We start from the raw sequence: 27,495 nt of genomic DNA, 5'->3' as shown, positions 1-27,495 counted from the left end.
TGTAATTTGTACGTTGTGGCAAATGAAGAGAACGGGCTGGTGTGAGATGACGGTAGGGACTGTATTCACCTAGTTGTGCTTGCGGGGGTTGAGCTCTGCTCTTTCGGCCCGCCTCTCAACTGTTAATCAACCGTTTCTAACTACTACTACTATTTTTTTCCACACCGCACACACACACACACACACACACCAGGAAGCAGCCCGTGACAGCTGACTAACTCCCAGGTACCTATTTACTGCTAGGTAACAGGGGCACAGGGTGAAAGAAACTGCCCATTGTTTCTCGCCGGCGCCCGGGATCGAACCCGGGACCACAGGATCACGTGTCTCAGCGTAATAATCTAAGATGAGGTCTGATAAAAACCTTTTGTGCCCTCTGTAATGCTTTTGCGCTACCGCCCACAGGATGAGTATGGGGTGCACAATAAAAGCGTGCTGTCCGCTCGGCCACCGGCCTCCCTGTGGGGCGGTGTGTGTGGCGGGCCTTCAGCGGTGTGGACCAAAGTCGCCATACTTCACCCTCGAATGGGTGCTCGGGGGTCGACACCCCCCAAGGTCCTGCTTCTCCAGGTCCTCCCCAAAGGCCAGCTCGCTCTTGGGGCAATTTTAGAGTATCGGGTATGAACGATTTGTACTCTTATTAAATAAAGAAAACATAGAATCTCAAGATAAGGACCATGTGGAGTTCGTACTTAAGGAACACTGGAGTCGGTCTTGAAGGGAACGAATACGTGGAGTGGATGGTTCACGTCTTCAGCCTGACCACAGTACCTTATCTTAAGCTTAATAATGGTATGGTGTTTACTGGGGTCACTTTCCTATACCTATACCCGCATCTACTGCCACTTATGTCTACATGTGGCTGCAACTTGCAAGTGTTACACACTCTGGTCAGAACATTCAACACGAGAGAGAAAATAATTGTTCAACAAAATGCTTATTTGTGATGTATAAACGCAGTAAAAAAAATTAAGGAAAAATAAATTATTGTCTCTCTCTCTCTCTGTCTCTCTCTCTCTCTCTCTCTCTCTCTCTCTCTCTCTCTCTCTCTCTCTCTCTCTCTCTCTCTCTCTCTCTCTCTCCCTCTCTCTCTCTCTCTCTCTCTCTCTCTCTCTCTCTCTCTCAAAATAATAATAATAACGCCTCAAGTTCCCACTAATGAAAGATAACAACATGTGACCTTTATATTAATTAATACCTAATCTGAGCCAGGTATTGCGGGTGGCAGGACACCTGTAGTTAATATACCAGTATTCGGACCCTCGTCTGCCTAATTACCTCCATTACACGCTCCAGGTAATTAGGCCTTTTTTTTTTAGTCTTGAGTGATGTGGAAAACAGTATAATAGTATATTTCTTGAAGTACTTACGCTTCACAATCGAATGGTTCTGGGTTCGATTCTCGGGGCAGACGTTTGGGCAACAATTCTTTACAACTCGTGCCTGTGTTCACCAAGGAGTGAACAGGTATCCAGGAGTTAGTCAACTGTTGTAGGTTGCATCTTGCTTCTGTCCCCAACAATGGTAATTATTATTATTTAAGAGACCATACAAAACTCTTGTATATTTTGTGAACACACTTTTATGTAGTTATAAAACTATTTTTCATCATTAATATTGTTAACTGATACCTTGTTGAATAGAAACTTTTTAGTGGACATTTAATTAATATCTAGATAAAAAGTCACTGACGATATTAATGACAGTCATTATAGAAGATCGCAATTTGATTATATTATCAGCTTTGAATTAAGTGAATTGAGACGAGTTTAGTGTACTGACTGCTTGCTTGTCTCTTGTCTTCGTGTCTCTCTCAATGAAGTAGTTTGGGTGTATAATTATCTTCATTCTTTGTATTATTATTATTGTGAATTATTACTGGTCTTACTAATAGTATTATTTAGAAAATCACTTGGAGCCATGAGGACGATGCGAACCTGCCTCCCTGGGTACTCCTACACATATGCTTTAAACCACTGGACCCTGATATGCTATCAGTAATATAACTTGAGATTCTACTGAATCCTCTAGGGGTCCCGAGGCATTGACCTGGGGCTAGATTCACGAAGAAGTTACGCAAACACTTACGAACCTGTACATCTTTTCTCAATCTTTGGCGGCTTTGTTTACAATTATTAAACAGTTAATGAGCTCCGAAGCACCAGGAGGCTGTTTATAGCAATAACAACAGTTGATTGGCAAGTTTTCATGCTTGTAAACTGCTTAATAAATGTAACCAAAGCCGTCAAAGATTGAGGAAAGATGTACACGTTCTTAAGTACTTGCGTAACTGCTTCGTGAATCTGGTCCCTGATCCCAAACCAGTGTTTCACACATTACCTTCACTGCACCTTCCCCACCCAACACTCACTTCAAACTCCCACAGAAATCGCATTAACGTCATGTATCATCGAGAAGATCAGAAGGCGCAGAGTGTACACGGGTATGTAGGAAGCCTTGAGTTGGGAGCACCCACGGTTCAGCTTCGAATCCTCCAAATGGCTACAAATGGTTTTCTCATTGATACATCACATTAATATTATTTCTTTCTTCAATATTATTATTATTATTATTATTATTATTATTATTATTATTATTACACACAGAAATCATATTATCATAATATATCAATGATAAAATATTATATTATTATTATAATAATTATTATTATTATAATTATTATTATTATTATTATTATTATTATTATTATTATTATTATTATTATTGAGAAGCTTACTACATTACAGTAGTGTTTGAATGAAGTGAAGAAAAGGCCCAATATATGTGAATATTATTAAAACCGATACAAGTATATTATTAAACCGAATTTCCGGATGAACCTACATCCTTTATCAAGGTGCTGTAAACAATGTATTGAACAGGCGGGGTACTTGTGTTCGTTTAATATACCCTAAGAGTATTGTTATTTTGAGGCCCCTACTCTTTCCTTGATCATTTTCTCAATTCTCACAATCGACTTGAGAATGGTCCAGGACGGACCGAAACGTCGTCGTCTCTTCACTTTCTAGTGTGTGGTCTGATCAACAATATATTGAACATATTGATAAAGGCTGCAAGTTTATCTGAAAATTCGGTTTAATAAGATACTAACACAAGTATTGGGTCTTTTCTTCACTCTTATTATTTTTAATAGTAGTATTATTTTATTATCATTATTATTATTTTTCCTGTAGTTTATTGTATAAAATTAACGCGTGTTTTATTTTCTCCAACAGGTGAGTGTTGCTGCGAGTTAATCACGTCTTGAAAGGTTGGTGTGAGAGTGTTGTCTCGTGAAGGGTTGGTGGTGTACGAACGCTTCTCTGACTTCTACTACATTGCTTCTCTGATCAGCAATAACTGATCACCTGGAGACGTTGATTTTATACTGTATCATCCCGACTTGATTGTGGGACTGTCACCTCGGTGTCTGTGTCTCGTTGTTGTGTCACCTCGGTGTCTGTGTCTCGTAGCTGTGTCACCTCGGTGTCTGTGTCTCGTAGCTGGGTCACCTTGGTGTCTGTGTGTCTTGTAGCACTGTCACCTCGGTGTCTGTGTCTCGTTGTTGTGTCACCTCGGTGTCTGTGTCTCGTAGCTGTGTCACCTCGGTGTCTGTGTCTCGTAGCTGTGTCACCTCGGTGTCTGGGTCTCGTAGCTGTGTCACCTTGGTGTCTGTGTCTCATAGCTGGGTCACCTTGGTGTCTGTGTCTCGTAGCTGTGTCACCTCGGTGTCTGTGTCTTGTAGCTCTGTCACCTTGGTGTCTGTGTCTCGTAGCTGTGTCACATCGGTGTCTGTGTGTCTTGTAGCTCTGTCACCTCGGTGTCTGTGTCTCGTAGCTGTGTCACCTCGGTGTCTGTGTCTCGTAGCTGTGTCACCTCGGTGTCTGTGTGTCTTGTAGCTCTGTCACCTCGGTGTCTGTGTCTCGTTGTTGTGTCACCTCGGTGTCTGTGACTCGTAGCTCTGTCACCTCAGTGTCTGTGTCTCGTAGCTGTGTCACCTCGGTGTCTGTGACTCGTAGCTGTGTCACCTTGGTGTCTGTGTCTCGTAGCTGTGTCACCTCGGTGTCTGTGTCTCGTAGCTGTGTCACCTCGGTGTCTGTGTCTTGTAGCTCTGTCACCTTGGTGTCTGTGTCTCGTAGCTGTGTCACATCGGTGTCTGTGTGTCTTGTAGCTCTGTCACCTCGGTGTCTGTGTCTCGTAGCTGTGTCACCTCGGTGTCTGTGTCTCGTAGCTGTGTCACATCGGTGTCTGTGTCTAACTGCCTTGTTAAGGGCACACTTTTTACTCTGAACAGTTTGATAGCTTCTCTGGTTGTTATAATGTGTTGCACATTACTTTCTCTGTAATTGGTTCATATCTATATTTTGGGGTCCTTTCTATGCCACTGTAAGTGTCTACATGTCTCGCTTTTAATAATATAAGCACGAATTTTCTTCTGTAATCCATAGCTTCGTCTTTGGCTGCGAAAACAGTTGAAAATTTCACTTTTTCAAAGTCAGTCTTACGCCTATAAACAGCCCGCCGTGTTTCCCGAAGTCAAAATTAACATACTCGGAGCAGAGAGTAACAGGAATTCAAAATATATAAAAAAATCAATGTATGTCGTGCGAGAGGACAGGACAACCATCACCCCTCATCCCCACCACCACCAACAACAACACCCACTACCATCAACAAGACCCCCCACCATCACCAACAAGACCCCCACCATCACCAACTACACCCCCACCCTCACTGTAATGACAGGTAAGCGCTACTACCATTGTAATAACCGCTACTGTAATATAATAATAATACTGGATCCGTCATACGAAGACCTAAATAATCATTCAAGATGGACTGAGGCAACTTAAGGGAGTAGAGAGAAAACGAGGGAGAGAGCGAGAGCGAGCAAGAGCGAGAGCGAGAGAACTAGAGGAGAGAAGGAGCAAGACGGAGAGAGCGGAGAGCAAGAGATAGAAATATTAGCAATATTTATACATTTCTATGTACATTTATACATTTCTATATTTCTATCTAGAGATAGAAATACAAGGGCTGTATGACTTTCCAAAAAATAACGCTGCCACCACCCAGAGTTACCGGACAGGGGACCGAAGGGAGAAACCCGTAGGACTTTTAGATTGTATAACATCGTCCCGGGACAGGTGTAAGGAACAAATGTATGGTAAAAGACTCCTGGCCTGTCACTGGAATGATCCTGAAACCACTTGAGGTGTACTATCAAATGCTCGAGAACATGGTAGGACACACTAGTACTGACACACCTCACTGAGGCACTGAAGGGGAGGAATACTGGATAATTAAGGGCATTAGGTCACAAGGGGTCAAAGGGGACGGAACGCCTAATATCACTATGATACGTATCGTTAATACACACAGGAATAACACTTTTAAAAATATGACTTTATTTAACACATTAAAAAAGACAATTTCTAACTATATTCCCCAACAGAGGCTGAGATAAACGAATGAGAAGGTGCTGGGTACAAGAGAGCCGGACTTACTGTACCTGTAGTTCCAAGTGACCTTGAGATCATGTCTTTCCCGGAGCCACAATCACTCTCCTACCAATCACCACTTCTCTCCCTCTTCTGTCGTTGGACGTGAACTCTCCTAACCAGCTGGACGAGGTGTGTGAGGTCTTCAGGTGACTTTTGACGGATTAGCATGACGGCATCGCATCTGACAACCTCGTGATCACATCACCTTCGACCCGAGTTGACCTGTCCCATGGTTAGCTTCTCTGAGGTGTGAATTTTCTATTGTCTTGCGCCGCGCCCCTGTGGCAGTTCTGCTGTTATGTTTTCTACTGTGTACTGTTCTTTTGTTACACCCCCACCACCACCAACAACACCCCCACCACCACCAACAACACCCCCACCACCACCAACAACACCCCCACCACCACCAACAACACCCCCACCACCACCAACAACACCCCCACCACCACCAACACCCCCACCACCAACACTCCTAGCACCCACACACCTAGCACACACACACACACACACATAGCACCCACACACCTACCACACACACACACACCAAGCACACACACCTACCACGCACACCTAGCACGCACACACACACACACACACACACACACACACACACACACACACACACACACACACACACACACACACACACACACACACACACACACACAAGGGGAGGGAGAACTACAAGAAAGGGGATAGACAGGAGGCACTGAACTACAGGCCAGTGTCCCTAACCTGCATACCATGCAAGCTGATGGAGAAGATTGTGCGAAAAAAACTAGTGGAGCATCTGGAGCGAAGGAACTTTGTAACACAGCATCAACATGGGTTCAGGGATGGCAGGTCCTGCCTCACAGGGTTACTTGAATTCTACGACCAGGCAACAAAAATAAGGCAAGGAAGAGAAGGGTGGGCAGACTGCATATTTTTGGATTGTCAGAAAGCCTTTGATACAGTGCCACACAAGAGGCTAGTGCGAAAGTTGGAGATGCAGGCTGGAGTGAGAGGGAAGGTACTCCGGTGGATAGAGGAATACCTAAGCAACAGGAGACAACGAGTCTGTGTGAGGGGTGAGGTCTCAGATTGGCGAGACGTCACAAGTGGAGTCCCGCAGGGGTCAGTCCTTGGACCTATACTGTTTCTGGTATATGTAAATGATCTCCCAGAGGGTATAGATTCGTTCCTCTCAATGTTTGCCGACGATGCAAAAATTATGAGGAGGATTGAAACAGAGGATGATAGTAGGAGGCTACAAGATGACCTGGATAGACTGAGTGAATGGTCCAACAAATGGCTGTTGAAGTTCAACCCGAGTAAATGCAAAGTAATGAAACTAGGCAGTGGAAACAGGAGGCCAGGCACAGGATACAGAATAGGAGATGAAGTACTTAATGAAACAGACAGAGAGAAAGATCTAGGAGTTGATATCACACCAAACCTGTCTCCTGAAGCCCACATAAAGAGAATAACGTCTGCGGCATATGCGAGGCTGGCTAACATCAGAACGGCGTTCAGGAACCTGTGTAAGGAATCATTCAGAATCTTGTACACCACATATGTAAGACCAATCCTGGAGTATGCGGCCCCAGCATGGAGCCCGTACCTTGTCAAGCACAAGACGAAGCTGGAAAAAGTCCAAAGGTATGCTACTAGACTAGTCCCAGAACTAAGAGGCATGAGTTATGAGGAAAGGCTACGGGAAATGCACCTCACGACACTGGAAGACAGAAGAGTAAGGGGGGACATGATCACAACCTACAAAATCCTTAGGGGAATCGACCGGGTAAACAAGGATGAACTATTCAACACTGGTGGGACGCGAACAAGGGGACACAGGTGGAAGCTGAGTACCCAAATGAGCCACAGAGACGTTAGAAATAACTTTTTCAGTGTCAGAGTAGTTAGTAAATGGAATGCATTAGGAAGTGATGTGGTGGAGGCTGACTCCATACACAGTTTCAAATGTAGATATGATAGAGCCCAATAGGCTCAGGAATCTGTACACCAGTTGATTGACGGTTGAGAGGCGGGACCAAAGAGCCAGAGCTCAACCCCCGCAAGCACAATTAGGTGAGTACAATTAGGTGAGTACACACACACACACACACACACACACACACACACACACACACACACACACACACACACACACACACACACACACACACACACACACACACACACACACACACACACACACACACACACACCTAGCACACACACACACACACACACACACACACACACACACACACACACACACACACACACACACACACACACACACACACACACACACACACCTAGCACACACACACACACACACACACACACACACACACACACACACACACACACACACACACACACACACACACACACACACACACACCTAGCACCCACACACACACACACACACACACACACACACACACACACACACATAGCTAACCAGGAACCACTGGAAGAGTTTGAGATTACCAGTGGGGAAGTAAGGAAGTGTTTACTAGAGTTGGACGTGACGAAGGCTATAGGCCCAGATGGAATCTCCCCTTGGGTTCTAAAGGAAGGAGCAAGAGAACTGAGCCTACCACTCTCCATAGTGTATAACAAATCACTGGCAACAGGGGAACTGCCAGATATTTGGAAAGCAGCTAACGTAGTCCCGATATACAAGAAAGGGGGATAGACAGGAGGCACTGAACTACAGGCCAGTGTCCCTAACCTGCATACCATGCAAGCTGATGGAGAAGATTGTGCGAAAAAAACTAGTGGAGCATCTGGAGCGAAGGAACTTTGTAACACAGCATCAACATGGGTTCAGGGATGGCAGGTCCTGCCTCACAGGGTTACTTGAATTCTACGACCAGGCAACAAAAATAAGGCAAGAAAGAGAAGGGTGGGCAGACTGCATATTTTTGGATTGTCAGAAAGCCTTTGATACAGTGCCACACAAGAGGCTAGTGCGAAAGTTGGAGATGCAGGCTGGAGTGAGAGGGAAGGTACTCCGGTGGATAGAGGAATACCTAAGCAACAGGAGACAACGAGTCTGTGTGAGGGGTGAGGTCTCAGATTGGCGAGACGTCACAAGTGGAGTCCCGCAGGGGTCAGTCCTTGGACCTATACTGTTTCTGGTATATGTAAATGATCTCCCAGAGGGTATAGATTCGTTCCTCTCAATGTTTGCCGACGATGCAAAAATTATGAGGAGGATTGAAACAGAGGATGATAGTAGGAGGCTACAAGATGACCTGGATAGACTGAGTGAATGGTCCAACAAATGGCTGTTGAAGTTCAACCCGAGTAAATGCAAAGTAATGAAACTAGGCAGTGGAAACAGGAGGCCAGGCACAGGATACAGAATAGGAGATGAAGTACTTAATGAAACAGACAGAGAGAAAGATCTAGGAGTTGATATCACACCAAACCTGTCTCCTGAAGCCCACATAAAGAGAATAACGTCTGCGGCATATGCGAGGCTGGCTAACATCAGAACGGCGTTCAGGAACCTGTGTAAGGAATCATTCAGAATCTTGTACACCACATATGTAAGACCAATCCTGGAGTATGCGGCCCCAGCATGGAGCCCGTACCTTGTCAAGCACAAGACGAAGCTGGAAAAAGTCCAAAGGTATGCTACTAGACTAGTCCCAGAACTAAGAGGCATGAGTTATGAGGAAAGGCTGCGGGAAATGCACCTCACGACACTGGAAGACAGAAGAGTAAGGGGGGACTTGATCACAACCTACAAAATCCTCAGGGGAATCGACCGGGTAAACAAGGATGAACTTTTCAACACTGGTGGGACGCGAACAAGGGGACACAGGTGGAAGCTGAGTACCCAAATGAGCCACAGAGACGTTTGAAAGAACTTTTTCAGTGTCAGAGTAGTTAGCAAATGGAATGCATTAGGAAGTGATGTGGTGGAGGCTGACTCCATTCACAGTTACAAATGTAGATGTGATAGAGCCCAATAGGCTCAGGAATCTGTACACCAGTTGATTGACGGTTGAGAGGCGGGACCAAAGAGCCAGAGCTCAACCCCCGCAAGCACAATTAGGTGAGTACAATTAGGTGAGTACACACCTAGCACACACACACACACACACACACACACACACACACACACACACACACACACACACACACACACACACACACACACACACACACACACACACACACACACAAGGATGTGTGTGTGTGACAAATTCATGACGAAGGAGGAACAGATTGCCCACAGAGCAAGCAAACAACAATACGACTCTTCCCATTTGAGCGCAGCTACACACCCCAGTGCTAATCCACCCCATGCTAACCAGCTCACACGTGCTTCTCAGGTCACCCCTTTCCCAAATCAGCCGCCCCTGCTTATCTCCCCAGCACATCCCTTGACCCCTCTGACCCCACTGGAGTCAAATTCATCCCACATTCCAAGGACCCCCTCATCACCTCAACCCCCAAAACCCGTCCAGCCCTCGTCCCCTCAACCCCCAAAACCCACCCAGCTCTCATCTCCTCAACCCCCAAATCCCATCCAGACCTCATCCCCTCAACCCCAAGAACCCACCCAGACCTCATCCCCTCAACACCCAAAGCCTACCCTGCCCTCACCCCTCCTCATCCCCTCTCCTTCCATGTGACCCCCCACCCTTGCGAGGGAGGTGGGAGGTCCCCCCCACCCCCTCTATCCATCCCCCTCCCAACCTCTCAACCTCTATCTGTCTCCCAACCTTACGCCATCTCCCAACCCCTCTATGCCCTCCCTAATCTTCAGACCCAGTATGCCCTTCCTACTCCAGACCTACCTACCCAGGCCCTACCCCAGACCCTCCTACCTACCTTCCTAGAAGCCCAGCCCCCAGTAGCCCCCCAAGCACCCCTCCTGAACTCTTTCACCCCCCATACACCCCCCGGACCCCCCCAGACACCCCCTGGATCCCCCCGGACATCCCCCGGACCCTCCCCGCCCCCAGTCATCCCCCAGACACCCCCCAGATCCCCCAGATCCCCTCTGCCCCCAGTCACCCCCCAGACATCCCCCAGATCCCCCCAGACCCCCAGAGAAAGGGAGAACTCTGGTACAAGAGTTTCCATGAAGAATCTCAAGGTTTGGTACACCAATGCTGATGGGGTATCTAATAAAGCAGAAGAGATAAAAGAAAGAGTGAGTGAAGCAGATCCTGACATAGTTGCAATTGTGGAAACTAAAATTAATGACATGATCTCAGATGCTATCTTTCCTGAAGGGTACCAGGTGATACGAAAAGAGAGGACACAGAGACAGGGAGGGGGAGTAGCACTCCTAATAAAGCGGAAATGGAAGTTTGAAGACCTGGGAAATCGAGTTACCAATGAGTGCACAAGCTTCATACATGGAACTCTGACAGTAGATGGGAGGAAGATTGTGATCATGGTAATCTACAATCCCCCACCAAACAGTAGAAGACCCAGGCAGGAGTATGATGACAACAACAAAGCATGTATTGATGAACTGCAGAAGGCAGCAACACTAGCCCACAGAATGAGAGCGAAGCTGCTGATCATGGGGGACCTAAATCATGGAGAGATAAATTGGGAATCAAGGAATCCCCATGGAGGGGATGAAACGTGGGGAGCAAAATTAGTAGATGTTATAGACAGGAATTTCCTGACACAACATGTGAAGGAAGACACAAGGGAAAGAGGAGGAGATGCACCGAGCCTATTAGACCTGATTTTCACCCAGAACGTAGAAGATATCGAGAATTTAGAGCATGAAATACCTCTAGGGGCCAGTGACCATTGTGTCCTAGTCTTTGACTACATGATGGAATTCAAAATTATGACCATGGGACAAGAGATCTGGGAAAGGAGAGCTGACTACAGGAAAGGGGACTATATGAGGATAAGGGACTATCTGGGTGAAGTGCAGTGGGAGGAAGAAATTAGAGGAAAAACAGTCCAAGATATGATGGACCTAGTCATACAGAAATGCCAGGAGGCCGAAGAGAGATTTATACCAACGGTAAAGGGAAAAAATAAGAAGGAATATAATAACCCATGGTTTAATAGACAGTGTCAGGAAGCAAAAATGGCCAGCAGGCGGGAGTGGAGGAAGTACAGAAGACAAAGAACAGAGGACAACAGAAGCAGATACAACAGAGCTAGGAACGATTACATTAACATAAGACGAACATCGGAAAGGGACTATGAGAACGATATTGCAATCAAGGCGAAAAAACAACCTAAGTTACTACACAGTCATATAAGAAGAAAAATGTCGGTGAACGACCAAGTGACAAGACTAAGGAAGACAGAGGGGGCATATACTGAAAGTGACAAGGAAATCTGCGAGGCACTGAATGCCAGTTTCCATGGAGTGTTCACTACCGAGCCTGAGCAGCTCCCATTGTTGGAAGGGGTTACCCTAGATGAAAGACTATCAGATATAGAGGTGACAGCAGAGGAGGTAATGAAACAGTTGACAACTCTAGATGCAACTAAAGCAGTTGGACCAGACAAAGTATCACCGTGGATACTAAAAGAAGCAGCACAGGCCCTCAGCGTGCCTCTGGCAATGATCTTTAATGAGTCACTTATGTCAGGAGAATTGCCCAGTTGCTGGAAGAAGGCAAATGTCGTGCCGATCTTCAAGAAAGGAGATAGGGAGGAGGCACTTAACTACAGACCTGTATCACTGACAAGCATCCCCTGTAAAATACTGGAAAGAATAATTAGGCTACGACTGGTTGCACACCTGGAGAACATTAGGTTTGTGAACAAACATCAACATGGGTTCTGGACAGGGAAATCGTGCCTAACAAACCTTCTGGAATTCTATGATAAAATAACGAGGATAAGACAGGACAGAGATGGTTGGGCAGACTGCATATTTCTGGACTGCCAAAAAGCCTTTGATACAGTACCGCACATGAGACTGCTGTTCAAGCTCGAGAGGCAGGCGGGGGTGGGGGGAAAGGTCCTAGAATGGATAAGGAACTACCTAACAGGAAGGAGCCAAAGAGTTACGGTAAGGGGCGAGAAGTCGGACTGGCGAACAGTAACAAGTGGAGTACCACAAGGATCGGTGCTGGGACCAATTCTATTTCTTGTGTATGTTAACGACATGTTTACAGGCGTAGAGTCCTACATGTCGATGTTTGCGGATGATGCAAAGTTGATGAGAAGAGTTGTGACAGATGAGGATTGCAGGATCCTCCAAGAGGACCTGAACAGATTGCAGAGATGGTCAGAGAAATGGCTACTAGAATTCAACACGAGCAAATGTAAAGTTATGGAAATGGGACTAGGAGATAGGAGACCAAAGGGACAGTACACAATGAAGGGGAACAGCCTACCTGTAACGACGCGTGAAAGAGACCTGGGGGTGGACGTAACACCTAATCTATCTCCTGAGGCACATATTAATAGGATAACGACAGCAGCGTACTCTACACTGGCAAAAGTTAGAACATCATTCAGAAACCTAAGTAAGGAGGCATTTAGGGCGCTTTACACTGCCTACGTAAGGCCAGTCTTAGAGTATGCCGCCTCATCATGGAGTCCCCATCTGAAGAAGCATATAATGAAACTGGAAAAGGTTCAGAGGTTTGCAACGAGACTCGTCCCAGAGCTACGAGGGATGGGGTATGAAGAGCGCCTGAGGGAACTGTGCCTTACGACACTAGAAAGAAGAAGGGAGAGGGGGGACATGATAGGAACGTATAAGATACTCAGAGGAATTGACAGAGTGGACATAGACGAAATGTTCACACGGAATAGTAACAGAACGAGAGGACATGGATGGAAGCTTGAAACTCAGATGAGTCACAGAGATGTAAGGAAGTTTTCTTTTAGCGTGAGAGTAGTGGGGAAATGGAATGCACTTCAGGAACAGGTTGTGGAAGCAAATACTATTCATAATTTTAAAACCAGGTATGATAGGGAAATGGGACAGGAGTCATTGCTGTAAACAACCGATGCTCGAAAGGCGGGATCCAAGAGTCAATGCTCGATCCTGCAAGCACATATAGGTGAGTACATATAGGTGAGTACACACCTAGCACACACACCTAGCACACACAACTAGCACACACACACACACACACACACACACACACTCACACACACACACCTAGCACACACTCACACACACACACACACACACACACACACACACACACACACACACACACACACACACACACACACACACACACACACACACACACACACACACACACACCTAGCACACACACACACACACACACACACACACACACACACACACACACACACACACACACACACACCTAGCACACACACACACACACACACACACACACACACACACACACACACACACACACACACACACACACACACACACACACACACACACACTCACACACACACACACACACCTAGCACACACACACACACACACACACACACACACACACACACACACACACACACACACACACACACACACACACACACACACACACACACACCTAGCACACACACACACCTAGCACACACACACACCTAGCACACACACACACACACACACACACACACACACACACACACACACACACACACACACACACACACACACCTAGCACACACACACACACACACACACACACACACACACACACACACACACACACACACACACACACACACACACACACACACACACACACACACACCTAGCACCCACACAAGCTATGCACGAGCCAAAGTAATTTTAAGAACGAATGGAGCATGAGAGTGGAAGCCTCAGGAGAGTCGTCAGTCTGACTTCTTCTTCTGACCTCTAAAGACACTTTGGTTTCATTTCTTCAATACTGTTGGAGGGAGGCTGTCGTTGTGACTCTCACCTGTGCCATTCCAAATGTCCTGTGTGTAATATCTTGAGTTATTTTGGGGAACCTTTGTATATTACCTTTTGAGAGAACGTTTTCTTTCCTACGCTTCACCATCCAACACAAATGGTCAAACTTCCCCGCTATCGTACCTAATAAGACGCAAGTGCTTCAAGGATACCTTCAGATAGTTCCGAGGAGCAATGTTACCGCGGTTCAGTCTCTGACCAGGGATCCTGGGGCCAGATTCACGAAAGTACTTACGCAAGTACTTACGAATGTGTACATCTTTTCTCAATCTTTGACGGCTTTGGTTACATTTATTAATCAGTTTACAAGCATGAAAACTTGCCAATCAACGGTTGTTATTGTTATAAACAGCCTCCTGGTGCTTCGGAGCTCATTAACTGTTTAATAATTGTAAACAAAGCCGCCAAAGATTGAGAAAAGATGGACAGGTTCGTAAGTGCTTGCGTAAGTACTTTCGTGAATCTGGCCCCTGGTTGGTAGTCTTGTCAATCAGACTGTTCGACGCGGTTCCTTGCAGCCTGATGTATGAATCGCACACAGCCTGGGTGATCAGGTATCCTTGGTTGAATATGGAAAATAGCCTCATTGAAAATTAATCTTAAGAGGCCCCCCAAGGCATTTCTGCACCCTTCAAATTACAATGGAAATTACTAACAGATCAATTATTCAACCCATTCTCCTGTTTAGATAGTAGTTTTTACAAACATGTGTACCATAGTTCAACGATTGACGTTCTAAGCAATAAGATAGTAGAATTTTGTACTATTCACTTTATATAGTCCGTAAAAAAGTTAAACTAAAAAACAAACTTAAATATTCCTTGATCTAGTATAGCACACATATGTACTATATTAGGCCTCAGGATATCGTGTATTAGGCCTAGGCAGGTTAGGTTAGGTTATGTTAATTTGTCTTCGCAACATAAGTAGAAAAATAGTTTTCCGGTATGTCCAAATTCAGTATTACAGATTTCTACTTTCTAATTGCGTTGTATGTCGGTATATGTACTATGGTCCTCATCCTTACTATAAGTACTACCAAAACAGGAGGATGAGCTGAATTATTGTATTCAAGAAGAAACTCTACGATTACTTTCACAGGACTCCTAGCTGCAAGCACCAACAGTTTGGCCGATCACTACCCGGAAACCTGGCCGCGGGTGTAGTGAGCCCCGGAACCAAAAGCAAGGTAGCCACATAATATTTACTTGGTGGTGGTGTCGTGGACGGCAGGAAGATGGGGAAGTATCGTTAGTATGTCATTACTGGCTGGTGTTTGGCAGAGGTGGTGTGACTGGCAGGTGGTGATGGTGTGGCTGGCAGGTGGTGATGGTGTGGACTGGCAGGTGGTGGTGGTGTGCCTGGCAGGTGGTGGTGGTGTGGCTGGCAGGTGGTGTTGGTGTGCCTGGCAGGTGGTGGTGGTGTGGCTGGCAGGTGGTGATGGTGTGCCTGGCAGGTGGTGGTGGTGTGACTGGCAGGTGGTGATGGTGTGCCTGGCAGGTGGTGGTGGTGTGGCTGGCAGGTGGTGATGGTGTGCCTGGCAGGTGGTGATGGTGTGACTGGCAGGTGGTGGTGGTGTGGCTGGCAGGTGGTGATGGTGTGCCTGGCAGGTGGTGATGGTGTGACTGGCAGGTGGTGATGGTGTGCCTGGCAGGTGGTGGTGGTGTGGCTGGCAGGTGGTGATGGTGTGCCTGGCAGGTGGTGGTGGTGTGCCTGGCAGGTGGTGATGGTGTGCCTGGCAGGTGGTGGTGGTGTGGCTGGCAGGTGGTGATGGTGTGCCTGGCAGGTGGTGATGGTGTGACTGGCAGGTGGTGATGGTGTGCCTGGCAGGTGGTGGTGGTGTGACTGGCAGGTGGTGATGGTGTCAGCTGATGAAGGAGGGAGTATGAAGGAGGGTGGGTATGTGGGCCTGCGGGCGCTCTAAGCAACAGCCTGGTGGACCAAGCTCTCACAAGTCGAGCCTGGCTTCAGGCCGGGCTTGGGGAGTAGAAGAACTCCAAGAAACCCATCAACCAGGTATCAACCAGGTATCAACCAGGGAGGTGGTCTGTTGTTAGCCGAGGGAGGTTTTAGTTGGTGTCAGCTGAGGGCGGTGTTTACTGGTATCAGCTGAGAAGAATTTTTGGGTGTGGGCGGGTGTCAGCTGAGAGGGGATGTGCTGGTGTCAACTGAGGAGAATGCGTTGTTGTCAGCAGAGGAGAAGGCATCCGCTGAGGGGGGCGGCGTTGACTGGTGTCAGCTGAGGAGGATGCGTTGGTGTCACTTGATGAGGGTGTGATGGTGTCAGCTGAGGAGGAGGAGGGTGTGCTGATGTCAGCACAAGGGAGGTGTTGGGTGGTGTCAGCTGAGGGTGTCCTGGTGTCAGCATGTGGGAAAAGTTGTCTGGTGTCAGATGAGGAAATGTTTGATGGGTAAAGTGTTTGGTATCACTGTGGGTGCTCGAGGGAAGACGAAATATTAAAGAATCAGCCGGAGAGTTGTGGGAAATCCTACAGGAAAATTGCATCTCGGTTGCCAAGGGTTTCGACAATCACCTGTTAAAAAAACATGTTTAGTTAATTTCCCATCAGTTATGGAAGGTCTTATCGGCTTGTTTGAATATTACAATATAATAAAAGTTTAAGTCTTCGAGAAATACTCTGAATTTACATCTCTGCAAGTGAGCACATGTAACCAATGTTCTTAAACACTGCCTCTTCCCTTTGTAAATATTCGCACGTGTTACTCGGGCTTTCAAGTTTTGCAAGGTGTGTGTGACAGGTTCCTGCGCACGTCGTGAGCATCCTTGATCCCTCCAACCACTTACTCCCCAGACAATACAACCTCTCCTCCACACCCTTCGGGTTCCCGCGTGGCTTGAGCCGACAGTGTGTTTTGCTGTCTGGGCGAAAGTTGCCACCAGGGGCCACAGCCTCGGCCCCCTGGTGCGCCCGCCGCCGCCGCCTCCCGGGACGCGAGCGTGGTGGCCTGCCTCGGGCCACGCCGAGGGGTGTGCACTTGCCCGGCGCCCTAGTGCAGAGTGGGGCGCCGCTCGGCGTGCTTGTAGGGTGTTGCAGGGGGTGTGGTTGACGGAGGAGGAGCTGGTGGCAGGGTGTAAGTGTCCTTCCTCTCATACACTTATTTGCTCCTTGAGCTGAGGGACTATTGGATGCGCCTAGTGTAAAGTGTTTATTGGATATTCACGGTGTAGTGACTTGGATATTCTTAATGTAAACAGACCCTTGGATACCTCAGGTGTAATGTGTGATCTATGAGTACGTGTGATAAATGGTGAAGAAGTTAATAAGAGGCCTAGTAACGAGCTAGGCCCTCCGAGCGGTCAGTGGGGGAGCAACAATCGCTGATTGTGGCTAGTGCAACTGCAACGAAAGTTTGACGTTGCCTGTCTTAAGTTATGTATGAATATTATTTTATAGAAGTGCTCATATTTGAAATTGAAATTGGATATTACTAGTGGCTTTACAAGAATGGTTAATGAACAAGAATTGGATATTACTAGTGGCTTTACAAGAATGGTTAATGAACAAGAATTGGATATTACTAGTGGCTTTACAAGAATGGAATTACTATGCTATGTATCCTCAAAATCCCAATGTACGTTCTTGTATATAAATAAATAAATAAATAAATATTACGTTAACGCATTATAGATATTCATAAATAAGGAAAAAAAAATATATATATATGCCCCAAGAACGGGGAAAGTTGGGAGAACTTGTGGTTTTATGGCCAGACACAACTGTGGGGCCTGGAGCCACTATCACACCCAGCGAGGCAACACGGTATGTAACCGAAGGTGTGGGGGAAGAGTGCTGAAAAGTCTCGGGTCTTTGATGGTGATCGAGTTCTCCCTCAGCGTTCCTATTCCACCTCTGCTTTTTAGTGAGTGTGTTTTGCACATCTTGCCATACCTTCTGGTCTCATGTGGTGTTATTTCTGTGTTCAGATTGGAACCAGTTTTTATAAGTGTTGCGGTGCGGTGGAGGGCGGTGTGGTGGAGGGCGGTGCGGTAGAGGGCGGTGTGGTGGAGGGCGGTGCGGTGGAGGGCGGTGCGGTAGAGGGCGGTGTGGTGGAGGGCGGTGCGGTAGAGAAAAGTGTGGTGGAGAGTACCTACCTAACAGCACTTACCTAACAGTGTTTACAGGAGAGTGAGGCTCATTATGCCCGCTTACTAGCCTTGTTGTACCTGTTGTGTTATAATTTAACTTTTCCGACGTTCGAATTCTTTGTCGAATCTGGCCTTAAAGTTGTAGATGGAGGTGGCTTCCTCTACTTCTTCTTTCAGTACATTCCACTTGCTGACTCCTCGCACAGTTCAAGTATTTCCTTACATTCCTTCGGCTCATTAACGTTTCCAGCTTTCACATATGTCCTCTTGTCCTGTTTTCTCTCAATTTGATTAGGCTATCCTTTTCCACCTTACCTATTCTTTTCAGTATCTTTTATGTTGTGATCATATCCTTTCTGTTCCTTCTATCATCTAGGGTCGTGAGATTTAATTCTACTAGTCTATTTTCGTAGCTGTAACCCTCTTAGCTCTGGTTCAACCAATCATGTCGCAAACGTTTTTCTTTTTCAGTTTTTGCTTTATGCTTCACAAGGTGTGGATTCTATGGGGTGTGGTAGTGAAGGATGGTAAAGATAGTAGTTGTGGTAGAGGTGGCGAAGGGTGGTACTGGTGGGGGAAAGTGGTAGTGGGTCGTGGTGGAAGGTGGTAGTGGTTGTGGAAAGGGGGGTAGTGGTTTTGGAGGGGGTTAGTGGTAGTGGAGGACAGTAGTGGTGGTTGAAAGTGGTAGTAATGGAGGTGGAGGGTGTTAGTGGTGATGGAGAGTGGTAGTGGTGGTGGAGAGTGGTAGTGGTGGTGGAGAGTGGTAGTGGTGGTGGAGAGTGGTAGTGGTGGTGGAGAGTGGTAGTGGTGGTGGAGAGTGGTAGTGGTGGTGGAGAGTGGTAGTGGTGGTGGAGAGTGGTAGTGGTGGTGGAGAGTGGTAGTGGTGGTGGAGAGTGGTAGTGGTGGTGGAGAGTGGTAGTGGTGGTGGAGAGTGGTAGTGGTGGTGGAGAGTGGTAGTGGTGGTGGAGAGTGGTAGTGGTGGTGGAGAGTGGTAGTGGTGGTGGAGAGTGGTAGTGGTGGTGGAGGGTGGCAGTGGTGGTGGAGAGTGGCAGTGGTGGTGGAGAGTGGCAGTGGTGTTGGAGAGTGGCAGTGGTGGTGGATAGTGGTAGTGGTGGTGGAGGGTGGCAGTGGTGGTGGAGAGTGGTAGTGGTGGTGGAGAGTGGCAGTGGTGGTGGAGAGTGGCAGTGGTGGTGGAGAGTGGTGGTGGAGGGTGGCAGTGGTAGTGGTGGTGGAGGGTGGCAGTGGTGGTGGAGAGTGGTAGTGGTGGTGGAGAGTGGTAGTGGTGGTGGAGAGTGGCAGTGGTGGTGGAGAGTGGTAGTGGTGGTGGAGAGTGGCAGTGGTGGTGGAGAGTGGCAGTGGTAGTGGAGAGTGGCAGTGGTGGAGAGTGGTAGTGGTGGTGGAGGGTGGCAGTGGTGGTGGAGAGTGGTAGTGGTGGTGGAGAGTGGCAGTGGTGGTGGAGAGTGGCAGTGATGGTGGAGAGTGGCAGTGGTGGTGGAGAGTGGTGGTGGAGGGTGGCAGTGGTGGTGGAGAGTGGTAGTGGTGGTGGAGGGTGGCAGTGGTGGTGGAGAGTGGTAGTGGTGGTGGAGAGTGGTAGTGGTGGTGGAGGGTGGCAGTGGTGGTGGAGAGTGGCAGTGGTGGTGGAGTGGTAGTGGTGGTGGAGAGTGGCAGTGGTGGTGGAGAGTGGCAGTGGTGGTGGAGAGTGGCAGTGGTGGTGGAGAGTGGTAGTGGTGGTGGAGGGTGGCAGTGGTGGTGGAGGGTGGCAGTGGTGGTGGAGAGTGGTAGTGGTGGTGGAGAGTGGTGGTGGAGGGTGGCAGTGGTGGTGGAGGGTGGCAGTGGTGGTGGAGAGTGGTAGTGGTGGTGGAGAGTGGCAGTGGTGGTGGAGAGTGGCAGTGGTGGTGGAGAGTGGTAGTGGTGGTGGAGGGTGGCAGTGGTGGTGGAGAGTGGTAGTGGTGGTGGAGAGTGGTAGTGGTGGTGGAGAGTGGCAGTGGTGGTGGAGTGGTAGTGGTGGTGGAGAGTGGCAGTGGTGGTGGAGAGTGGCAGTGGTAGTGGAGAGTGGCAGTGGTGGAGAGTGGTAGTGGTGGCGGAGGGTGGCAGTGGTGGTGGAGAGTGGTAGTGGTGGTGGAGAGTGGCAGTGGTGGTGGAGAGTGGCAGTGGTAGTGGAGAGTGGCAGTGGTGGAGAGTGGTAGTGGTGGTGGAGGGTGGCAGTGGTGGTGGAGAGTGGTAGTGATGGTGGAGAGTGGTAGTGGTGGTGGAGAGTGGTAGTGGTGGCGGAGGGGTAGTAGTGTTGGTGGAGAGTGGTAGTGGTGGTGGAGGGTGGTAGTGGTGGTGGAGGATGGTAGTGGTGGTGGAAAGTGGTAGTGGTAGTGGAGGGTGGTAGTGGTGGTGAAGGGTGATAGTGGTGGTGGAGAGTGGCAGTGGCGGTGGAGAGTGGTAGTGGTGGTGGAGGGTGGTAGTGGTGGTGGAGAGTGGTAGTGGTGGTAGTAGTGGTGGAGAGTGGTAGTGATGGTGGAGGGTGTTAGTGGTGGTGGAGAGTGGTAGTGGTGGTGGAGGGTGGTAGTGGTGGTGGAGAGTGGTAGTGGTGGTGGAGGGTGGTAGTGGTGGTGGAGAGTGGTAGTGATGGTGGAGGGTGGTAGTGGTGGTGGAGAGTGGTAGTGGTAGTGGTAGTAAAGGTTGATAAGGGTGGGTGGCTGGCGTCCACCCCACAAAGGCCACATGGCTAGGACACAAGGCAGCAGCAGCCGCCTGCAGTATTCACCATCAACACCCCACATTCATCACCCAACGTAATGTGCATTAATGACCTCTTTGCTTCCGGCTCACGTACCTCTTGTAATGTATAACATCCCAAGTTTTCTCAGCCAGTTGGGAGATTTTTTCCTGCCCTTGTGAGGACGAGGCAAGCCTCCTCGGGAGAACTTCTGACGAGTATTATAAAATAGCTAAATAAAAAAGGTGTTGAAGAGAGCAGCAGGTGCAAGTGTGAGTCTGGTCTCATGAATATGAAATTTTATCTTAACGAACTCCTTGACTTGAGAGTCAGCCTCCACGTTACATATAAATTGAACTGCACCTGCAGATCTGGTGGAGTGTGTCTTGCTGGGGGGGGGGGGGGGGATGAGGGGGAGGGGGGGTTGTGGAGGTGCTGATGATGATGATGATGAGGTGAGACGGAGTGAGCAAGGGGTTATCTTGAGATGATTTCGGGGCTTTAGTGTACCCGCGGCCCGGTCCTCGACCAGGCCTCCATCCCCCAGGAAGCAGCCCGTGACAGCTGACTAACACCCAGGTACCTATTTTACTGCTAGGTAACAGGGGCATAGGGTGAAAGAAACTCTGCCCATTGTTTCTCGCCGGCGCTTGGGATCGAACCCAGGACCATAGGATCACAAGTCCAGCGTGCTGTCCGCTCGGCCGACCGCCTCCCTCCCGGAGCCGAGGTGGACAAAGAAATGTCTGCCACTAAACAGTTTGCGGAGTAGGAGGAATGGAAGTATTTACCTGTGGAATAACTTTGGAAATTTGTCGATGAAACTACTATCACGGCCTAGCCTTGGGGGGGGGGGGGGAGCCTTTCCTGGTGATTGCCTGGTCTATGGGGCTGTTTGTCATTATAAACCCCACACAACCATCACAGTCTGGCTGACCCGGTAACTCCTGTAGAAACTATTCAAGTTTCTTCTTGAAAACTTTCACCGTTGTTCCAGCAATATTTTGTGCATTCGCTGTAGGATAGCTCTGAGAAAGATAAATTATAACAGGTATTCTTTGTGATTCTTTGGTGGTGTACATTGTGCAGAGGCCCTCAGGAGCGGGGCCTCTGTGGTAGTCTCTGAGCAGGAAGAGGCTTGGTCAGAGACCGGGCCGCGGGGACGTTGATTCCAGTAATCAAGGTAACCGCAATTAAGGTAGCGTGAACGTCTTGTTTGGCTTGAACACAGCTCTCAGAAGATGTACATCCTGTCAGGTAAGTACACCATCAAAATTCACTAGGCCTAATGAGGTTGTACATCTTACAAGTGCATATTTTTGTTTTTAAATGTGGTCTGGTAAAATACATACACACACACACACACACACACACACACACACACACACACACACACACACACACACACACACACACACACACACACACACACACACTCACACACACGCACACGCACACGCACACAGGCACGCACGCACTGTTCAAGATTGGAGGACAGATGTGTAGGGCTTGACTCACCCAACTTTCGAGGGAAATGGTCTTGGGTACGGGGACCATAGGTACATGGGTATAGGTTAGTGGGTGTAGACCTAAATTAAATACTTTCATAAATATTAGTATTTTTAGTGCCCCCATGTGACTTTCATGGAGTGAAATATTTGGTTATGCCTTCCATGACATTTGTCAGTGCTTTGTAGTAATACCTTTTCTGAGAGAAAGGGGAGAGGAGACGGGGAGGACGAGGGTAGAGACGAAGTGGGGGGACCAAGGAGAGGGGCATGAAAGGGAAGGGGAAAGATGTGAAGAGGGGGCCTACCTTTCTTGCGGTACCTTACATTACCATAAGGTACCTCAAAGAAAGAAAAGAAAGTGACACAGGTACAGCCGGGTCCCCCTTCTCTCTCATGATAAACCGGAACACGATTGACAATACGAACATCTTGTTTAATTATAATATTTGTTTTACAATTAAAGTTCATAGAGTTTCGAATCCTCACTAATATCATCATATCTAAAATACCCCAAAATCGAATTAAAATTGACAGTTAACAAAGAACTTATAATGAAAGCGATTACATTCTTAAGAGATGAAAATGATACTAGTTAATAAAATGGAAAACTAAAAAAAATAAAGAAACATAAATATTATAAAATAATTAACTTCCAATTGTTATTATATTCAGTTTCACAAATTAAACATCAAGTAATAAGGTCAGTCCTACTTCGAAAACGAGCATCAAAAACACAAATTTAGGGGAAACTAAACAATTAGCAGATGTTGTTATAGATTAAGCTACTCGGAACAAGTTCCAAGTAGCACGGGCCCGTAAATTAGCAGAATTATGGCGTCTTTATCTATCAGGGAGCTGTGGCCTCTATTAAACAATAATGCGACAACTATGTAAAGAATTTTCATCGCGTTTCGCGCATGTTTTTTTTTCCGTGGCATTATATTTTTTTAACTTTTTAGTTTCCCCTTAACTTGGGTTTTTGCTGATTTTTTTTTAAGTAGGATGAGCCCCTATAATTTTGTTTAATTGTGACGGTGAATATAAGAATAGGGTGTCTATTATTTTATAATATTTGTGTTTCTTTATAACGGGTAACATGGGTCATTCGATAATTATTGATTTAATTTGATTTTACATAGAATGTTTGAATATTTTGAATTTTAATTGTGATTTTTATTTAGTCCTTATTGTCATTGTCGATTGTTATCAATTTTTTTTAACATCGTGTAAGTTTACTTTCATATTTTTCGTTTATTTGTTGTCACTCGTTTTTTAATAATCATGTTTTTATTATAAATTTTTTGTTAACTCAATTTTAATTCGATTTTTTTCTGAATTTTACTTATGATGAATACTAATGAGTATTCGAAACGGATCAGCGGGTTGTAATGAATTTATTGGCGTGCGGTCGGCTGCAAGCAACAGCCTTACAGATCAAGTTATCACCAGCTAAGCCTGACCCCAGGCCGGGGGAAGAACAGTTGTAGGTAGGTGTTGGTTGTGAGAGCGGCGGGGCAGACACACAACACATACGCCTCCTGGTGAGTCACCTTCATTCAAGTCGCGAGTCCGTCTTGGTCTAGAGGGCGCCCAGGTCCCCTTGTCATCGTCAGGCGGCTCCTCCCATCTGAAGCTCCTCTGTCTGTCTGTCTGTCTGTCTGTCTGTCTGTCTGTCTGTCTGTCTGTCTGTCTGTCTGTCTGTCTGTCTCTCTCTCTCTCTCTCTCTCTCTCTCTCTCTCTCTCTCTCTCTCTCTCTCTCTCTCTCTCTCTCTCTCTCTCTCTCTCTCTCTGTAAAATAGAGTAACTGATATTAATACTTTAATATTTATTCATTACTATTTATAATTTTTTTGCTACAGAAAATATGATTAATTTGTATATGTACACTCACCTATACGTTCTTGCATTACAAGCATCATCTTCTGGACCCAGCCTTCAGACTTTGGCCACGAATGACAAAGTCTTCCGCCATCCTTGCCCTATTATACTTTTGTAACAATGGATGGAGTGAGCCTTAACTTCCTGCCCCTTCATCCTTTTACATTTCCTCTCCACTATTACACTGAAGAAATATGTTATATCCTTAAGACTTTTTCTGGCCTAATAATTGCTTGCTAGGCTCATGGCCTTTCGATCTGCCCCTACCAATAACAAATTTCTAGTCTCTATTTTTCTAGCTTTTTATTTTCCTTTGGGGGGTTAGATGTTGTCGTCTAACAATGGTAGTTTACAAATTAACAAATCCACAAGGGCCGTGATGAGGATTCGAACTTACGCCCGGGATGAACCCAGATGATAAGTTCGAATCCTCATCACGGCTTTTGTGGATTTGTTCATTTGATATATCACGCTATTGTGATTTCTGAGTGTATGGTAGTTTGCAAAGTCCAAATGACTTCCTTATTCAGGATCCTGCACTCTCTGTGTCTCCTAATATTCCGGTAGTATTATTCTGGTAGTGTGTGGCTCCGGCAACTAGCTTGGAGTTAAGGCTATTTCCACGTCATTGTTATTTTACTAGTTCCAGAAGCAATTGTTGTCTAAACCTCAGTTTGTATTGTTCATGTGGTATCATCACTATGTTAACACTTAGTGGGCCAGCCAGAGGCTTTGAACTCGCGCAGGAATATCCCAGGGGGAAGAAAAAAAATCACCTCTATCCCCAATCTCTTCACCTTGTACTCGCCTGACTTTACTATTTCGCAGCCCCCTTGGAGTGCGTGCACTCAGGCTAAGAACCGCTGGCCGTGTGTGTGTGTGTGGCGTGTGTACGTGTTTCGCTTTTTGTTTTTTTTGTCAGTGTGTGATTTGCATGCATTCTTTCCGTGACACGTTCTAGGGTTAGCCTGTCCTTGAAACCAATGCAACAAATATCATGCAGTTCGGTGCGATTAATGGCAGGAATCAATTCACCGCCAGTTCCACAAGGGCGTATTCCCGTGTTACTGGGTAAATATAACATGCTTTACCAAACCAGGCGGGGGGGGGGGGTTACTCTATAACCTTGTTGTGGTTTATTTACCAAATTATCTTTATTGAGATACAATCATTTTAATTACACCAAAGAATGACAGATATATTTACTGTATTTTTCTTTATTCAGTATTGGCATAGACTTGACTATTCAACTGTTAATGACGGATTATTTAGCAGCGTTTTGCAAATTCTTCGAGAAAATGCTATTTGTTCTCGTAATAAGGGATTCTATTTTAACTAATTTAGATTGGGAAGCGGTACAGGTAACCATTGGTTTGCAAGAGTGTGTGTGTGGGATTGGTTGGAACCAAGAGCTTCCAACTCTTGGAACCAACCAAGAGTTGGAAGTTGGTTCCAACTCTTGATTGGTTGGAACAAGAGGCAACCTGTTCTCTTCAACAGGTTGCCTCGTTAAAGAGAACACTTTCGACCGTTGTAAACATTGTTGGAGTGATGGGCTAGGTTATCTATAGCCCGTAACCATATTGAAATATTATTTTTTTGGTCGTAATCTTGCATTCTTGATAATATTGGTGGAGCCGTATATATATATTACATTATCCCTTTATTTGCGAAAGTTTTGATTTAAAATTTACGACAAAAAAATAGATGAGTAAGTCAATCACGTTATTGGCCAGGATATACGATTGTTGCGTGTAGTACGTTGATGTAGCCGATTCAGCTGTGACATCAATGCTGAGTTGATGAAGTAGGTTCACGTATGACATTAATATTGTGTTGATGTAGCAGACTCGTATATGACGTCAATGATGCGTTGGTGAAGCAGGTTCTTATGACATCAATGCTGTGTTGACGTGACAAGTTTTAAAATAACATCACACATGAGTTGTGTTTGAAAACGAAAAGGTTTGGCATCAATGTTGCCACAACACAAGCAAGGACACAACCTTCCTTAAGGCTCCACCCACCCTACTACACAAAGAGGGTAAGGTATTCCCCCTTCACAGGAAGTGTCTGTGGATGAGGCCACCGTGGCCCTGGTAGTGGGCGAGGCCACCGTGGCCCTGGTAGTGGGCGAGGCCACCGTGGCCCTGGTAGTGGGCGAGGCCACCGTGGCCCTGGTAGTGGGCGAGGCCACCGTGGCCCTGGTAGTGGGCGTGGCCACCGTGGCCCTGGTAGTGGGCGAGGCCACCGTGGCCCTGGTAGTGGGCGTGGCCACCGTGGCCCTGGTAGTGGGCGTGGCCACCGTGGCCCTGGTAGTGGGCGAGGCCACCGTGGCCCTGGTAGTGGGCGAGGCCACCGTGGCCCTGGTAGTGGGCGAGGCCACCGTGGCCCTGGTAGTGGGCGAGGCCACCGTGGCCCTGGTAGTGGGCGAGGCCACCGTGGCCCTGGTAGTGGGCGTGGCCACCGTAGCCCTGGTAGTGGGCGAGGCCACCGTGGCCCTGGTAGTGGGCGTGGCCACCGTGGCCCTGGTAGTGGGCGAGGCCACCGTGGCCCTGGTAGTGGGCGAGGCCACCGTGGCCCTGGTAGTGGGCGTGGCCACCGTGGCCCTGGTAGTGGGCGAGGCCACCGTGGCCCTGGTAGTGGGCGTGGCCACCGTGGCCCTGGTAGTGGGCGTGGCCACCGTGGCCCTGGTAGTGGGCGAGGCCACCGTGGCCCTGGTAGTGGGCGAGGCCACCGTGGCCCTGGTAGTGGGCGAGGCCACCGTGGCCCTGGTAGTGGGCGAGGCCACCGTGGCCCTGGTAGTGGGCGAGGCCACCGTGGCCCTGGTAGTGGGCGTGGTCACCGTAGCCCTGGTAGTGGGCGAGGCCACCGTGGCCCTGGTAGTGGGCGTGGCCACC

The 27,495-nt window shown here is 47.5% G+C and overlaps 1 protein-coding gene across 2 annotated transcripts in view; it reads left to right on the top strand.

The window, feature by feature from the left end:
- Positions 1-27,495, top strand: part of LOC123758108 (uro-adherence factor A-like) — a 364,530-nt gene that overhangs the window by 56,811 nt on the left and 280,224 nt on the right. Inside the window, exon 1 of one of the 2 annotated variants that reach the window (XM_069338665.1) lies at positions 17,253-17,484. The exons of the other annotated variant lie outside the window; for it this stretch is intronic. The gene's annotated coding sequence lies outside the window, so the exon portion shown is untranslated. Of the gene's footprint in view, positions 1-17,252; positions 17,485-27,495 lie in introns of those variants that run through there. 2 annotated transcript variants of the gene reach the window in all.

This window comes from Procambarus clarkii, chromosome 40 (assembly GCF_040958095.1).
Source record: "Procambarus clarkii isolate CNS0578487 chromosome 40, FALCON_Pclarkii_2.0, whole genome shotgun sequence".
Taxonomy (NCBI): domain Eukaryota; kingdom Metazoa; phylum Arthropoda; class Malacostraca; order Decapoda; family Cambaridae; genus Procambarus; species Procambarus clarkii.
The sequence above is the reverse complement of the archived record's forward strand: the minus strand, read 5'-3'. Positions and strand labels throughout refer to the sequence as shown.